The 18,050-nt window shown below is 42.7% G+C and overlaps 1 long non-coding RNA gene across 1 annotated transcript in view; it reads right to left on the reverse strand.

Moving 5' to 3' along the window:
- Positions 1-15,127, reverse strand: part of LOC135679956 (uncharacterized) — a 33,592-nt gene extending 18,465 nt beyond the window's left edge. Inside the window, exons 1-2 of the long non-coding RNA XR_010515378.1 lie at positions 14,658-15,127; positions 14,421-14,531 (exon numbers count right to left, since the gene is read on the reverse strand). This is a non-coding gene — a long non-coding RNA (uncharacterized LOC135679956). The remainder of the gene's footprint in view (positions 1-14,420; positions 14,532-14,657) is intronic.
- Between the last annotated feature and the right edge of the window lie 2,923 nt (positions 15,128-18,050).

Raw genomic sequence — 18,050 nt, forward strand, 5'->3', positions numbered from 1 at the left:
TTTTGTGAGTTAAGAAATAGGTCCAAGTGTATCTAGAGTAGTCATCCACAATCACAAAAGCATATTTGCTTCCACCTAGACTTGTTGTATCAATTGGTCAAAATAAGTCCAAATGGATCAATTGTAACGGTCTAGTGGTGCTAATTTGATTTTTTGGTTTGAAGCTTGTTTTTATTTGTTTCCCTAGTTGACATGCATCACATACCTTATCCTTAATAAACTTCATATTAGGAATCCCTCGTACTAGTTCTTGAGATGAGATTTTAGATATTGTTTTCATGCTTGCATGGCCTAATCTCCTATGCCAAAGCCAAGCATCATCATTTATGGCGGAGAAACACATTTCATTACTTAGTTCATCAAGATTGATGGTGTAGACATTATTTTGTTTTAAAGCAATCATAGTCATGTTATGATTTGGTTTTTCAATAATGCACATATTTGATTCAAATCTAACGATATAACCTTTATCGCATAATTGACTAATGCTCAATAGATTATGTTTTAATCCATCAACTAGTAACACATCATCAATGGAAAAACTTGATTTGTTACCTATGGTTCCCTTGCCAATGATTTTGCCTTTGTTGTTGTCTCCGAAGGTGACATAGCCTTCGTCCATGCTAGTGAGCTTGATGAATTGGGATGGATCTCCAGTCATATGCCTTGAGCATCCACTATCAAGATACCATCTCTTGCTCCTAGCATGTGATGGTGTATGTTTCTACAAGAAGGAATTATTTTTAGGTACCCATTTGCTTTTGGGTGCCTCAAAAACTAATCTAACTTGTTTATCATGTTGCATAGACTTGATTATGGTTCCTTTAGGAACCCAAATCAATTTGTTCGGACTAATTTTCTTGAATGGACATTGGTAAGTTATATGTCCATATTTGTAACAAAAGTTGCAATTGCTTTGGTGTTGAACATGTAAGATAGGACCTTTAATGAAGGTGGTTGGATTTTGGTGAGTACTTCTCACAAATTCGATTCCACTCCTTTTAGGAACGTGACCCTTATTTGTAAGGATCATGTTTAAGGACTTGCTACCGACCTCGAATTTCTTCAAGGTGTCCTTAAGTACTAAATTCTCATTTTGGAGAGTTTCTAAATCATGGCATTTAGCACATGGAGCTAGACTATCATGATATTCAGTTTTTAATTTATCAAAAGCACACGTAAGACTATCATGCTCCTTTTTTATCAATTTGTATTTTCTACTAATTGTCTTACATTCATCAAATAACTCATGAAAGACATTTAATAAATCATGATAAGGTAAATCTGCATTAATTAAATCCGTTACCTCTTCTTCGAAGGCCATTAGGGCGTAGTGAGCAACTTGCTCGGTGTTGGACTCCTCTTCTGAATCATCCCATGTTGCCTTGAGCGCTTTCTTCTTTGGTGTTCTCTTTTTGGCTTGAGGGCAATCGTTCTTGTAGTGTCCCGATTTTTTGCATTCATAGCAAATCACTTGGTCCTTCTTTTGTTCAAATTTATTTTTTGTATTATTTTTAAATTTGTTCTTCCTTAAATATTTTTTGAATTTTTGAGTCAAAAGTGCAATGTCATTGTCACTGTCCTCATCACTTGATGTTCCTTTCAAGTGGTCTTCTTGTGATTTGAGTGTCATATCCTTCCTGTTCTTTGGAAAGGGGTTCTCGAGCTCGTCATGAGCTTGACATGTCATTTCGTAGGTCATTAGAGACCCAATGAGTTCTTCAAGAGGGAATGTTTTAAGGTCTTTGGCCTCTTGAATGGCCGTAACTTTTGGATCCCAACTTTTAGGGAGGGATCTTAAGATTTTAGTTACTAGTTCAAAGTTAGTAAAATCTTTACCAAGAGCTTTGAGTCCATTGATGACATCCGTAAACCGGGTGTACATGTCTCCGATGGACTCACTTGGTTTCATTCGGAAAAGTTTGTAAGAGTGCACAAGAATGTTGATTTTGGACTCTTTCACTCGGCTAGTGCCTTCATGAGTGACCTCAAGAGTTCTCCAAATATCAAAAGCCGAATCACAAATTGAAACACGATTAAAGTCATTTTTGTCTAGTGCACAAAACAAGGCATTCATAGCCTTTGCATTTAAAGCAAAAACCTTCTTCTCCGATTCATTCCATTCGCTCATCGGAAGAGAAGATTTTTGAAATCCGTTTTCAACAATAGTCCAAAGCTCGAAATCCATAGAAATGAGGAAGATCCTCATCCGAGTCTTTCAATACGTGTAATCCGACCCATTAAACATAGGTGGACGTGTGATAGAATGAACCTCTTGCATGTCGGAGTAAGCCATCTCTCTTGGGTATTAAACCAAATATGAGAGAGAACCTTGCTCTGATACCAATTGTTAGGATCGGAGCGGCACTAAGAAGGGGGGTGAATTAGTACAGCGGATTAAAACTTCGGTTTTAGAAAATCTTTCGTACGATAAAAATAATGTTTCGTATGAAATCGTCTTAATTGCGTTGAAAGCGTACGTAATAAGATGAGGGCAGTGAACTTAGCAAAGTAAAGTTTTGCAGAAAGATAAATGCAGTAATGAAATGCAAACCAGAGATCACGCCGATTTTAGAGTGGTTCGGTCAAATGACCTACTCCACTTGCGAGGCCCCTCTTCGATGAGGCTCCCACCTTCCACTAGCAACTCTCTTGAAATGGAAGGGCAAATACCCCTCTTACAACTCTTTACAAGCGGTTCACTCTCTTACAGATTTTCGAGAAGGAATGAGGTGAACACTAGCAAATTGAAAACTAGACTTTCTAAGACCTTTTCTAAGAGTTTTCTCTCAATCAATTGCTGCTCAAAAGTTGTAATCTTAGCTGAGATTTGAGGGGTATTTATAGGCCTCAAGAGGATTCAAATTTGGGCTCCAAATTTGAATTCTTGTGGAGTTCCCGATGCTGGCGGTGCCACCGCCTATCAGTGGCGGTGGCACCGCCTGCTACTGTGAGACGTTGACAGTGCTGGACGGTGCCACCACCCAGCGCAAGCGGTGCTACCGCCCAGCTCTCGGGCACTAGGCGGTGCCACCGCCCGGCTCTCGGGTGCTGGGCGGTGCAACCGCCCAGTCTGGCAGTGCCACCGCCAGACTCTTTGGTTGACTTGGTTTGGCTTTAAACTTAGCCCAAACCAAGTCTAATTTTGGGCCCAGTTGGCCCTTAACTAGGATATAGGATTGTCTCTTAATCCTAATCCTAATTACAAGTTAACTACATAACAAAACACATCCTAAGCAATTTTTAACTGCGAGCGTCGAGTCTTGATCCGGCGAGCTTTCCGACGAACTTCTTCCGACGGACACCCAGCAAGCTCTCGAACTTTGTGATGACTTTAATGAGTAGCCGAGCCTTCTCGGTGATCTCCGTGAACCTCTGACGATCTCTTCGGCGAACTTTTGAAAATTTCGACAGGTTCCCGATTTTTTCTTGGTTGGTTCCGGCAACATCTCCGACGATTCTTCGGACTCTTAAACGTCCATCGAACTTGACTCCGGTATCCTTGCTTTGTGTTTTCTGGTTATCGTAGTTAATCCTGCATACTTAACTCAATAATATGGATTAGATCAAATAACCCATCAATTGATTTTATCATCAAAATCCGAGATTCAAGACAAGGCTGAAGGGCAGAGGCCAAGAAACTTCGTAAGACCGGTGTCAACAAGTTTCTCATCAAGATAGCCGTAAGTGAAGGACTTCGGGTCATGCAAGAGTGCACGACCAAGGAACGAAGCTGGCAGTATGCGGTGCCGTACCTTTGCTACTCAGTGGAGTAGGCGACAGGGTTGATGGAGAAGACGGTACAATCCCAGAGGCGACCTTATCTATCAGAGAATTACTCCAAGTTGGGGTGAAAACTTCCCGCATTCCAGAAGTTCGATGGCATTGAGAAGGTGAATCACAATAGCTAACTCAACGCAAGGAGTGCAAACACTTCAAGTGCTTCAGAAGTGTGAGCAAAGAGCAGGCGAAGGCCAGTAACCAGCTCGATGCATGAAGTACAACCTCGAGGAGGCGGGCGAAGTCAAGTAACCTTTGCCTTCTCAACTCTTAAGAGAATGGGCGAAACCGAGTACCCCAATTCTCTTATCTATCTAGCAGAGGAGCCCTGCACAAGTTCAAAGACCCTTCGAAGATAATGGAAGACAATAGTTGTCAAATCCTCACCGACGGTGATCAGTGCTACTGAGAGTAGATTGTCTACTTCATTTCCCAACGAAATGCCAATTGAAAGCGGAAGTGATGCGAACCTACTTGGATGTGACAACTAACCGAAAGAAGAGTCAATGAGCAGATTTTGTGGAGGAAGGACCCAAAACTTCAGAAGTTTGCGAGGCGATGCTCGTTAAAGCTCCAACAAGCATCCACCCAGTTCAAGCAGCATGTGGAAATTTTGAGAGACTAGCGCAGTAAGGATGGTCTTTTCCTTCATTTGGTGGATCCGTAGGAATCAACGAGGATCAATACAACTCAGCCAACCCCACACCAGAGTCAGAGTCATTGGCGAGTTGAAGCAGCATGGCGGATCAAAGGTTCGACTACTCAGAAACAGTAGCGGATAGCAGCTGGGAGCCAGGAGGCACATTGTAGCTGGAGCAGAAGATTGAAGACTCAGCAAAGGCGAAGAGTTGCAGTGTTCACAAAGGCTTCGACGAGGACATCGAAGGGATAAGTGGGGGAGAATGTCACGGACAAACTTTGAAACAGGATGTTTGATGTAATGCTTATATCTGTCCGTGTCTGTTGGCATGTTCATGCCTTGTACAACATATAGAGGGGCAGCCGAAGGCTTATAAGTCCCATTTTAGTTGGGTTGGTGGCCTCTTTAGGCTTGTAAATAAATGTTGTGTCATGTGGACACGTGCGAGAGCTTTTCGGTCTGTAATGGACCATTTGACCTTTTGTTGTGCCACTGTCCAGAGCTTGTAAAGTCTGTTTGTAATTTGCTTTGTCTATGAAGTGTTTTTCGGACATGTTTGCTTGTGGATCCCGATTGAGGCGTTCTCTTTAACCCGTTCTCTCTTTTGTTGGTCCTAAGGGACAATGGGAGGCTTCGGGGAGGTTGATCTTTGCGGATGGACGCGCGAGGGTGCCGCACGACTTAGGCAAAACCAGCTAAGTCCGTGTCAACTTGGTGAACAATCTTTTATCCAAAATCTTTCTAAACGTTTATCGATATAGGTTTCTTGTGATAGACCTAAAATGCCTCGAGGTCTATCTCTATGGATTTTAATACTAATGACATAAGATGCTTCACCTATATCTTTCACATCAAAATTTTTAGAAAGGAATTATTTCATCTCATGCAGCAAACCCTTATCGTTGGTTGCAAGCAAAATATCATCTACGTATAAAATAAGGAAACATATTTTACTCCCACTGACCTTCTGGTATATGTATTGATCCATGGGATTTTTAATAAATCCGAATGAAGAAATCACTTTATAGAATTTAAAATATCATTGGCGGGAGGCTTGTTTTAATCCATATATAGACTTCTTAAACTTACAAACCAAGTGTTCACCAACACTAGAGGAGAAACCTTCAGGTTGATTCATATATACCTCTTACTCTAGATCTGCATTAAGAAATACTATTTTCACATCCATTTGTTACAACTCAAGGTCAAAATGAGCAACCAATGCCAAAATGATATGAAAAGAATCTTTCTTAGATGCAGGAGAAAATATCTCCGTATAATCAATTTCCTCTTTTTGAGTAAATCCCTTTGCAACAAATCTTGCCTTGTATCTCTCAATGTTGCCTAATAAATCTTTCTTAGTTTTAAAGACCCATTTATAACTAATGGCCTTTGCTTCATTATGTAACTCTACAAGATCCTAGACTCCATTGCTCATCATGGAATTCATCTCTTCTTTCATGGCATCATGCCACAAATTTGACTCTTTGCAACTCATGGCTTGTAAAAATGTTTCAAGATTATTTTTGGCTCTAATATTATAGTCAGATTCTTGTAGATATACAACATAATCACTAGGAATTGCTGAACTTTTATTTCTAGTAGATCTTCTTAATGTTGTACCAATATTTCTCTGAGGAACTTATGGTTCAACTAGTTGTTCAGGAGCTTGTTATAATTCCTGAACTGCTTAATCTATTAGAATACTATCAGTAATTTATGAAATTTCAATGATTAATTGTTCAGCACTAGTTTGTACTTGAGGAGTGCTATGAACTATAACCAATCTATCATTTCATATGGAAGGTTGAGATTCAATATGATCATGTGTAGAAACTATGTTCCTGAAATGATCGCTCCCACTAATCACGTCATCCTTAAGAAATTTAGCGTTTCTTGATTCCACAATCCAAGTTGTGTGAGATGGACAATAAAATCTATAACTTTTGGACTTTTCGCCAAATGCAATGAAATACCCACTAATAGTTATCGGGTCTAGTTTCTTCTCTTGTGGATTATATATCTTGACCTCAGACGGAGATCCCCAAATGCGTATATGTCGCAAACTTAGTTTCCAACCTTTCTATAATTCAAATGGTATCTTTTTGACAGCCTTAGTTGGAACTCGATTTAATATATATACAATTGTCTTTAGTGCTTCAGTCCACAAGAACTTAGGAAGATTATAGTTGCTAAGTATACTCCGCACCATGTCTAATAATGTTCGGTTTCTTCTTTCTGTAACACCATTATGGTTTAGAAAACCAAACATAGTGTAATGGGCAATAATCCCATGTTCTTGAAGAAACTTAGCAAAAGGACCAAGTGCTTGTTCATTTTCAGTATATTTACCATAAAATTCTCCACTCCTATCTGATATCACAATTTTAATTTGCTTACCACATTGGTTTTCAACTTCAGCCTTAAAGACTTTGAAGGCATCCAATGCTTCATTTTTGTTATGAAGCAAATATATATACATATATCGTGAGTAATCATCTATAAAGGAGATGAAGTATTTCTGACCATGTATGTCCATGTCTGGACAATATATATCAGTATGAATGATCTCTAATATGTCTGAACTCCTATTAGCACCCTTTTTAGGCTTATTGATTTGCTTTCCCTTAATACAGTCCACACAAGTCTTAAAATTAATAAAATCAAGAGTACTAAGCATCCCATCATTAACTAATCTCTTAATTCTCTCTATGGAGATATGTCCTAATCTCCGATGCCATAATATAGAGGAGTCCTCATTAATATTACACCTTTTAATGCCAGTGTGAATATGCATTGAACTTTGAGTATCATCATTTTGTAATAAAATATGGTAAAGACCATTAGATAAAATACCTTTCCCAACACAATCATATTTAGATAATAAACGAAATGATGTGTCCTTAAAATTAAAAGAATACCCAAATGGTATGAATTTGGAAATAAAAATTAAGTTTCATGAGAAACTTGGTACATAAAAGGTCTTTCCCAATTTTAAAACAAAACCACTACTTAAAGTTAAAATGCATGTTCCAATTGGCTCCACATGTGAGCTCATCTTATTTCCTGATAAGATGTGTTGCTCACTTCCCACTGGCTTCCTTAGGTTTTACATATCCTGTAAAGAGTTTATAATATGGATTGTTGATCCAGAGTCAATCCACCAGGTTGTCACAGACTTAATTGATTTTGCATAAGTCGTGCGGCACCCTTGCGTATCCGTCCGCCAAGGTCAGCCTCTCCGAAACCTCCCATGTGCTAGTCATAGGTTCCCAACAAGCCAATCACGTGAGTGATGGCACGTGTGACTTGATACAGAATCTTTTTGCTTATTATATTTTGGCGTATATCACTTTATAACTATTGCATATATGCATATATATATTGTGATGTCCTTGGATTTATGCAATGAGAATCGGATCGTGATGAGATCACGATAAAGAGATTGATTCACCTTTAAACATATATCCTAAATAATCCCGGTCATAGGTTACTCGAGAGGGACATCGTGATAACCGGACAGACTAGTGTGCTGTATACCCGTCCATATGATGAATGCAGCTGGTCTCATAGCTGCTCGTGTAGGGACACTAGGGATACAGTACAAGTGCTCATTGGAGAATGAGTTCACTGATTGATCCGCTTACGGAATGTTGGATGGTTGATGATGCCTTATTGTCAGATAGCGATTCCGTAGTCCTAGTGGTATATCTGGTCCTTAGATTTGAGTCACCAAGGATGTCCTATATGAGTGCTCCACTCTTTGATACCAAGCTTATAGGTTTGGCTGTCCTAGATCTAGTACAACTAGTCATTGGGAGTGGTAGTCAACCTTACGAGGGTTATTGAGTGTCGATAGAGGAACATCCACTCTCGGCATCATGAGAGGAATATCCCATGTGTTCTTGCTTAGACAAATCCCTGGCCAGGGTCATTCGGGTTGAGAGAGAAAGAGTTCTCCGGGAGAATCTGATTAGAGCGAGACTCAAGTAGAAACCGTATGGGTCCAACAGCACCATGCTCGATATACGGTCTCTGGGATATTAGATGGATGAGGGACTATAGGTACACGGTAACTGAGGACAAAGAGGTCCGATGGATTGGATTCCCCTATATCATCTAGGGACTATAGCGTAGTGGCCTAGTACGTCCGTAGTCGATGAGTCAAGTAAATTATTACAAAGATAATAATTCACTGAGTTAGAAGGAGTTCTGATAGGTATGACTCACGGCCAGCTCGATATTGGGCCTAGAGGGTCACACACATATGGTAGGCATTACGATGAGTAGAGGTTTGGATATGAGATATCCGATGGAGCCCTTGTCTTATTGGATGCAGATCCAATACTCACTAAGGGAGGACCCATTAGGGTTTGACAAGGGACCTCTATAAATAGGAGGGATTCAGAGCCTCATATGCTAGAGCCTTTACTTGCCTTTCCTATTCTCCTTCACCCTCTCTACCTCAGAGCAGGCCTAGAGTTTTGAGGAGAGTCGTCGCAGCCCTACTGTGTGGATCACCGCTAGAGAGGAGGACGCTAGACCTCCTTCACCCTCTCCTAAGGATCTGCAAGGAAACAGGGATATACGATCTCCCTAGGTAACATAATCTACTCTATACGTAGTTTTAAGTTTCGCGGATTTTGCGCACCTATCTTTGCACAACGACGAACATCTCTTTGGGAATCGGAGATTTTGTTTTCTTGTTCTTCCGCTGCGCATGTGATGTCGCCCCCAAGATTTTTCAACAGTGGTATCAGAGCCAGGTTGTTCGTGCGAATGATTGGTTTTAAACTGCGTGTGTTGTGTTTAGGAAAAAATTTTGACATCAAAATAGTTGACGCAAAAGCGAGAAAGGACATCAATAGTTTGCTAGTCATAGGTGCCTAGCAAGCCAATCACGTGAGTGATGGCACGTGTGACTTGATACAAAATCTTTTTGCTTATTATATTTTGGCATATATCACTTTATAACTATTGCATAAATGCATATATATTGTGATGTCCTTGGATTTGTGCAATGGGAATCGGATCGTGATGAGATCACGATAATGAGATCGATTCACCTTTAAACACATATCCTAAATAATCTCGGTCATAGGTTACTCGAGAGGGATATAGTGATAACCGGACAGATTGGTGTGCTGTATACCCGTTTATATGATGGATGCAGCTGGTCTCAAAGCTGCTCATGTAGGGACACTAGGGATACAGTAGAGGTGCTCATTGGAGAATGAGTTCGCTAATTGATCCGCTTACGGAATGCTGGATGGTTGATGATGCCTTATTGTCAAATAGTGATTTCGTAGTCCTAGTGGTGTATCTGGTCCTTAGACTTGAGACACCAAGGATGTCCTGTTTGAGTGCTCCACTCTTTCATACCAGACTTATAGGTTTGGCTATCCCAGATCTAGTATAGCTGGTCATTGGGAGTGGTAGTTCCTAGTCATAGGTGCCCAGTAAGCCAATCACGTGAGTGACAGCAAGTGTGACTTGATATAGAATCTTTTTGCTTATTATATTTTGGCATATATCATATTATAACTATTGCATAAATGTATATATATATTGTGATGTCCTTGGATTTGTACAATGGGAATCGGATCGTGATGAGATCACGATAATGAGATCGATTCACCTTTAAACACATATCCTAAATAATCTCGGTCATAGGTTACTCGAGAGGGACATCGTGATAACCGGACAGACTGGTGTGCTGTATACCCGTCCATATGATGGATGCAGCTGGTCTCATAGCTGCTCGTGTAGGGACACTAGGGATACAGTACAAGTGCTCATTGGAGAATGAGTTTACTGATTGATCCACTTACGGAATGTTGGATGGTTGATGATGCCTTATTGTCAGACAACGATTCCGTAGTCCTAGTGGTGTATCTAGTCCTTAGACATGAGACACCAAGGATGTCATGTATGAGTGCTCCACTCTTTGATACCAGACTTATAGGTTTGGCTGTCCCAGATCTAGTACAGCTGGTCATTGGGAGTGGTAGTCAACCTTATGAGGGCTATTGAGTGTCGATAGAGGATCATCCACTCTCGGCGTCATGAGAGGAATATCCCATGTGTTCTTGCTCAGATAAATCCTTGGCCAGGGTCATTCGGGTTGAGAGAGAAAGAGTTCTCTGGGAGAATCCGATTAGAGTGAGACTCGAGTAGAAACCGTATGGGTCTAACAGTACCATGCTCGATATACGGTCTCTGGGATATTAGAAGGATGAGGGACTATAGGTACACGGTAATTGAGGACAGACAGGTCCAATGGATTGGATTCCCCTGTATCGTCTAGGGACTACGCCGTAGTGGCCTAGTACGTCCGTAGTCGATGAGTCGAGTGAATTATTACAGAGATAATAATTCACTGAGTTAGAAGGAGTTCTGATAGGTATGACTCATGGCCAGCTCGATATTGGGCCTAGAGGGTCACACACATATGGTAGGCATTGCGATGAGTAGAGGTTCGGATATGAGATATCCGACGGAGCCCTTGTCTTATTGGATGTAGATCCAATACCCACTAGGGGAGGACCCATTAGGGTTTGATAGGGGGTCTCTAGAAATAGGAGGGATTCAGAGCCTCATAGGCTAGAGCCTTTGCTTGCCTTTCCTATTCTCCTCTCCCTCTCCACCTCAGAGCAGGCCTGGAGTTTTGAGGAGCGTCGTCGCAACCCTGCTATGTGGATCACCGCTAGAGAGGACACTTGACCTCCTTCACCCTCTCCTAAGGATCTGCAAAGAAACAAGGATATACGATCTCCCTATGTAACACAATCTACTCTATATGTAGTTTTAAGTTTCGCGGATTTTGCGTACCAATCTTTGCAAGATGACGAACATCTCTTTGGGAATCGGGGATTTTGTTTTCTTGTTCTTCCGCTGCACCTATGATGTCGCCCCCAAGATTTCCCAACACAGTTGTTGCCCTTGATCTGCATGCGTGCAACGCAACCGCAGGCAGGCAGCACAGGAGCTGCCTCTACAGTAGCCGGTCGGTGGCCTGCTTGCAGCAGGCTTGCGTCTGGCTGGGCTGGCAGCCCGCGGGCAGAGGCGCCATTGCTCCCGCGGATGAAACTCCCCCACAGGGGTGGTCGCCTGGTGGGACAACACCGCTTGCAGGCGTTGCCCCGTGGGCAGAACCGCCCGTAGGGGCGCTAACCTGCAGGGGCAGCATTGCCTGCGGGCATTGCCCCGCCGGCAGAACCGCTCGCGGGGGTGCCCACCCGCAGCGGCAACGCCACCAGCGGGCGTGTCGCTAGCAGGCGAGGGCAGCGCCCCTGCGCCTCGCCGCATAGGCCGCCGCCATCAGGGTGGCGACGGCGGCAACAGCAAAGGGGAGTAGGGCATTAGGGTTTTCTGGGCAAAAGTTAGTTTTACCCCTCGGAATTTGAGAAATTCCGGTTTCTATCTTTTGTCCAAATTATGAAAATACCCTTAGGAATTCAGAAATTCCCTACATGTCCCTGATTTTAGAAAATATTAATTAATTAAAAAGTTTAGTTGATTATTATTTTTATTATTATCTAGTAGTCCTACATGATGATGATGATTATTTATACATGTGATGTATGATGTGTGGACGGATGATCATGGACCGTGTGATGTGTTTACTTGTGATTATTATTATTGAGGTCTGTGAGCCTCCATTATATTTCTCGTTTATTGTCGGGCCTGCTTGCCTATGATTAAGTTGTAATCACATGAGGAGGCGCAGCGGGAGCGTGGATATGATAGCGGGACCCACGAGATGGACGATCGCGATGCATCAAGATGCATCAAGATGTCAACGGAACTGACGAGGACGAGATGGACGATCACAGGGCATGGAGATGCACCGTTGCATACATAGATCTTGATGTGAGTGAGTAGGCTTACTGGCTCGGGTCTAATCACATTAGGTTGTGGTCCATGATCATCTGGTATGATTGCTTATACACATACTAGATATGTATATATATTTGCATGCGATGTAGATATATATTAAATATGTATATGTGTGATATGTCATATTAGAAGACCAAATCATAAAAACATCTCTCTCTTTAATATTAAGTCGGTAAACGTGAGGCAATTAGATTGACCTACGTGGCCTTCCATCGTTATAAGTAGGAACCGATTCCCGGTGTAGGTTGAGTTGGTCGAGTCCCTCGAGACTCACCTATATCACGATTCGCTATCTTGCTTACGACATAGAGATGTCACCGGTGACCTGAGGGCATGGTATGCTTGGTCGAGTCCCTCGAGGGTATATCATCAAATCAGACTCATCTTGTAACGAAGGTGTTGACTTAACCGAGCATCATGGTTGGTCGAGACCCTCGAGACCATGGTGATTTGGAGGCCGAGCAGGATGGGAATCATAAGGAGTTGTGATCGGCAAGAGTTGCCTACCTTTTAGGCTTAGTGTGATTGGTCGAGTCCCTCGAGGTTACACTAAGACGCTGATTAGATCCTGATCCCCACTAGAAGTCTACCGGAGACTTCCGTTTCATGTGCTGAGGGTGTCGCGTGACTCGTTAGTAAAATAGTGGGAGCATATTAAGATAGAAGTCCATATCTTGATAGTTTATTTCTTGCAAAATCTGTATGTTATTCATTTCTGCTACATCTTTATTTTTAGAAAATATTGCTTTCAAATCCCTTACGTGGCATACTTGATGTCAACCGCCTCACTGGTCCAAATTATACGAATTAGCTTCGTAACTTGAGAATCGTTCTCATGGCGGAGAAAATCGTGTATGTCCTTGATACAATAAAGTCTATGCTCGAAGAAGGGCCAAGCGAGGATGAGATCACTCACTACGTGAAGTACATTAATGACTCCAGTCTTGCGCAGTGCTATATGTTGGGCTCTATGACTCCTGAGTTACAGAGACACCATGAAAAGATGGATGCCAGATCCATTCTCCTACATGTCCGCAAATTGTTTGAGGAACAAGAAAGGACTTAGCGATATGAGATATCCAAGAGCCTCTTTCGTGCTAAGATGACTGAGGGGACACTGGTTCAAAACCATGTCCTAAAGATGATTGAGTGGATAGAAAAACTCATAGGTCTAGGAATGGTCCTAGAGGATAACTTATGTTGTGGACATTGTGCTTTTGTCCCTACCAGATTCCTTTTCACAGTTCATAATGAATTTTAATATGAACAAGCTTGAGATGACTCTCCTAGAGCTCCTTAATATGTTGAGGGAGGTAGAAAGTACTATTAAGAAAGAGAAGTCAGTTCTCTATATTGGTGAGACCAGAAAGAAAAGGAAAGCAGAAAGGTCCCTTAAAAAGAGAAAGGGCAAGGGCAGACCAGGTAAAGCAAAGGTTGCTAAGAAAGACCCAGCAAAGGACAAAGGCCAGTGCTTCTACTATAGTAAAGATGGGCACTGGAAGAGGAACTGCAAAGAGTACCTTACAGAAAGGGCGAAATAAAAGCTTGGAGAAGCTTCAGGTACATTCATGATTAATCTCCAATTGTCAGATTTTTGTGATAGTGCATTGGTATTGGATACCAGTATTGCTTATCACATCTACAATTTATTGTAAACTCTAACAAAGCCGAGGGGAGATTGGCGAGAGGAATATTGCATAAAGGTTTGTTTATGCTAGACACTACTCCACATATCATGAATGTAAATGTGTCCAAGAGGAAACTAGATGAGATGAACAGTGCATACCTATGGCATTGTTGGCTAGGTCACATTCATGAAAGAAGGATTCAAAAGTTGCTAAATGATAGATATCTAGATCCAATCGACTAGAGTAAGTCCGCCTCCCGATAGGTCGGCAGCCATAAATATAATAAGTACGACTAGTCCCCCGGCGGGATGATAAAAACCCATCATGGGGCCAACGGGAGGAGGTTCTTTATGGGACCCAGTTCTAACGAAACCTTCGGAGGGGTCGAAGTCAAGAGCCCCCTTCCCGACACTGACCTACGTGCAAGGACTAGTGATAGAAAGGAGGCGATCGACCAAGGGGAGTTTTCAGACCTTGAAGCCAAAGCCGGAGCGCGACCTCATCGAACGACGATCCCCGCCACCCGAGCGCTGACGTGGACGATCCTGCACACCTGAGGTTGAATCAAGCCGTGCTGACTCCCTCTGCCATAGCATAAAGGATCGCTATCAAGATGTTTGGTTGTTCTGACAATTAGAACCACCAAGAAGCCAAACTTTAACTCACGACGATACGGAGTCGATGAACAAGAGAGAGAAAATGAAGGGTACCCGATGCTTCCGTAGGAACATGCTGGAGCTCGTCCGCACGTTGCTCGTCAGGCTCTTCCCGGACTCGTTGTTCGCCACAATCGATCTCGTCGTCTTGTTCCTCGCCTGCTTGCACTCAACACCAACAAAGGAAGCAGACAGCCATACACAAACAGGAACCTCGACAGGAAGATCTCCCTACCAGCTTAATGATGTGATCACATTCCTCGTCGGAAAGAAATCCCTTGTACAGGAAGATCCTGCGCGAACCCAGCTCCACTTGAGCTCCAGGAAAGGCAAGAAAAAATCTGTGACTATGTATCGTAGAAAAAATAGCTGCACTTGGGACGCCAAGAGGGCTGGGTGACTCGGTTGGGATCGTAGAAGCTGGGCTCGGCTACCCCGACGGGGACGAGGCCGGGGATGGAGGCGACTAGCAGGGCGTAGGAGGAGAAAAAGAAGGCGAGGGGAGAGCCGTAGGCCATTGCGAAGACGCTGCTCGGACCAAATGTGGGGAAGTGTTTGCTTCATTGCAACGCTATAAAATCCCGGGGATGGCACGAAGACGGTGGTTGGAGGATTACGGAGGCGCCCACCGGATTGACGACAGAGAGAGAGAGAGAGGAGGAGGAGGCGGAAGCTTGTGTTTTCGTGCTTCCTGCGGCCGGAGATGTGGATGACTACTTTATTTCTCGGAGCTCTGGTTTTGGACCGCCGCTCTCTCTCGCGCGCTGTAACGCTTGAGTCACCATGTTGACCACCAAAGTCAACATTGACCACGAAAGTCAACTCTTTGATGTGGGAATCACATGTTTGAGCAATTTACTTACAAAAATTGCGATTTTGCTCCCAAGCATCTCAAAAATTTACTAGAGGCGTCGCTAAGATAGCAAAAGGATAAGCATGATTTATTCCTTAAATATTACTTCATGATTTATAGGTAAAAGATTGAGGAGAGTTAACAAACTCATAATAACTATGGTATACTCATTACAAATCTTAAAATAATCTAAAAATAGAAAAGCTAATCTAATCAAGATTACATCATATTTGTCTACTGTTGAACGATTAAGATGAGTCAGAAGATGTTGCATGCTTAGATGAATTATGTAATACTAAATTGTAGAAGAAAATGAATTGTATTACATTCGATTTTACAATTTGAGTGTAACACCGTAAAGTTTGTCTTCTCGGCTTCAACTCAGACTTTGGCTTTTGATATAAATATTTAAGGGATTTTATAATCCAATTTGATAATTTTTTTTTAATTTTCATTCTACAACACTGTTTATTTACAACTGTAACACTATAAAGTTTATCCAACTAATCTCACACTTTCAAAATATATAATACAAATAATTTCTTTTTTATTATTTTAGATATTTCTAGGTCTAGTTTGATATAAGATGAATTCATTTAGTTCAATTCATCTAAAATATATCCATTGAACTTTTTGTTGAATCTCGTATTTTGATGATGAAACTACTTGATATATGTTTATGATTTAATCTGCGGTTTGAGTGACGCAGGATGCTTCGATCAGGATGAGACAATTAAAGCAGGAAAATCATGTGGTGCCGAAGGAACATGTCAGAAGATTGGACGTCAGGCCGGTGGATCGGTCGACGTATCGACAGAAGGCTTCGGGCCGTGGAATCGGGCATCGGGCCAAGAAGAGCGGGTATTGTGCCAAGGATATCGGAGTTGCGGAGTCAACTGGCCGATTGGGCAATAGTCTGCAGGAGAGAACGATGCGCCGAAGAATCGGACGAAGCGTCAAGGGACCAATGACATGTCGGACAACTTGGTTAATTGCTTAGGATTAATTGTCTCGATCGAAGTTTTGTTTTTGTTGTGCAGGATTAACTATGATAACGATAAAGACATAAAGCGAAACAAAGTGTCGGAGTCAAGCGCGAAGGATTTGTTGCGAGTTCGAGAGTTCGACGGAAGTCCGAAGGTTCGTCGGGAATGCTACCAGAACTAGCCGAGAATGAGTTGGGAGCTTGCCGAAGGGTTTTTCGGAAGCTCGCCGGAAGGTTCGTTGGAAGTTCGCGGAGCTCACCGAGAAAGATCGGAGCTTGCCGAAGAAGCTCGTTGGAACTCGCTAAGATCAAATCGTGAAGTCTAGGAGCTTGCCGGGAGTCCGCAGAATGGTTTCCGAGAGTTCATCGGAAGACCGTCGGATGTTTGCCGGAAGCTCGCCAGAAGAAGTCTTGACTTGTGAAATTTGTAATAGCTTAGAAAATGTCTTTAAATTCAAAGTTAGCACGTTAATTAGGGTTAGGATTAGGTGTTAATCCTATAACCCAACTAGGGGCCAATTAGGCCCAAGTTTGGACTAGTTTGGACCAAGTTTGGAGCCAAACCAAGTGAGCTGAAATAGTGAAAGAGGTGGCACCGCTAGGGTTGGAGGTAGCACCGCCCAGGAGAGGATCTCCCAGCGAAGCTGGGCGGTGCAACCGCCCCAGGCAGGAGGTGGCACCGCTTGGGCTCAGTCTCCGAGCGAGACTGGGTGGTGCAACCTCCCCTGACAGAGGTAGCACCGCCTGAGCTCGGTCTTCGAGCTCTGGCAGGAGAGGTGCAACCGCCTCAGTCAGGAGGTGGCACCGCCTGGGGCTCAGACACCGAGCCAGACTTAGGCAGTGCAACCGCCCCTGACAGAGAGGTGCAACCGCCTGGGCTCAGTCTCCGAGCTCTGCCAGGCGGTGCAACCTCTCCATTCAGGAGGTGCAACCGTGAAATCCCGAAATTCCGGGATTTGATGGTTTTGAGCTCCAAATTTGAACTGGGTTGGGGCCTATAAATATCCCACCCATTCAGCATAGAAAGAAGAGAGAAAGACACCGAAATCTTGATCTTTGCTGTGATTCTTAGAGCTCAAAATTGTGGTTAAGGCCTAAAGTTCTCCTCCCTCTGTTCTTCAAGTTTTGAGTTGTAAAGAGAGGAGAGAAAGGTTCTGTAAGGGTTGTCTCCTGAGCCCATCAAAAGGAGTGAAACTGTAAAAGAGCAGTTGGCCTTCGCCTATTGAAGGAAGGCCTCTAGTTGACGTCGGTGACCTCGTCGGTGGAGGAAGCCAAAAGTGGAGTAGGTCAAGACTGACCGAACCACTCTAAATCTCTGGTTTGCTTTTACTTTGAGCACTTTATCATTACTGCAAACCTCCTACATAGCTATTGCCCTCAGTGCTTTTACGAACAAATCTCTAAGTTCTGATCTTTTCGAATCTGCATTCAGACGTAAATCGGTGTTTTCGTACGATCTTTACATTGCAGTTTATGCTTACGTTCTGATTCGATTTATAACTGCAAACTATCTTCTGTGCTTTTACAAACAAGTTTCTAAGTTCAGATCTTTTCGAATCTGCGTTTAGACATAAATCGACGATCATTACATTACAGTCTATGTTTACGT

Source organism: Musa acuminata, chromosome BXJ1-7, assembly GCF_036884655.1.
Source record: "Musa acuminata AAA Group cultivar baxijiao chromosome BXJ1-7, Cavendish_Baxijiao_AAA, whole genome shotgun sequence".
Lineage (NCBI taxonomy): Eukaryota > Viridiplantae > Streptophyta > Magnoliopsida > Zingiberales > Musaceae > Musa > Musa acuminata.